This window comes from Bison bison, unplaced genomic scaffold (genome assembly GCF_000754665.1).
Source record: "Bison bison bison isolate TAMUID 2011002044 unplaced genomic scaffold, Bison_UMD1.0 scf7180017864180, whole genome shotgun sequence".
In the NCBI taxonomy this organism is placed as follows: Eukaryota; Metazoa; Chordata; class Mammalia; order Artiodactyla; family Bovidae; genus Bison; species Bison bison.
Genome location: NW_011494752.1, coordinates 15,502,390 through 15,502,806, shown reverse-complemented (window position 1 = coordinate 15,502,806; position 417 = coordinate 15,502,390). Strand labels below are relative to the sequence as shown.

General features: G+C 53.0%; 1 protein-coding gene across 1 annotated transcript in view; it reads right to left on the bottom strand.

Moving 5' to 3' along the window:
- PER1 (period circadian clock 1) overlaps nucleotides 1-417 on the bottom strand; it is a 17,061-nt gene that overhangs the window by 12,824 nt on the left and 3,820 nt on the right. The window lies entirely within an intron of this gene.

Here is a 417-nt window from a genome sequence, read left to right as displayed (position 1 = left end):
GCGGTGGCAGAGCAAGGGTCTGTGGAAAAGCTAGACGCAGGAAGGTTACAGAATAACCCAGAAAAAAACAAAGCAAGAAGTCACAGGAAATAGAGAATTCCGGAACGTGAATTCTCAGTATTCTCTCCTTGAAAATGACCCCCCAACTCATATACTGTGGTCCAGTCCCTTGTCTCCTTTTCAGACACCTCTCTCGAAACCGCTTTTCCTCTTCTCCGGCACTCCTCAGGGCTCTAGAGTGATCTGCCCCGACACAGGCGGTCCTTGCTGTCCACCTCCACCTCCATATTTTTCTTTTTCGTAGACAAAAAGGTCGCGCTCCAGCAGCCCCCACCTGCTCTCAAGGCCCTAACCAGAATCCTGCCTCACGGTCCCCACAGTAACCAGGCCCCGCTGCCGTCAATGGAGGAGAGGGGG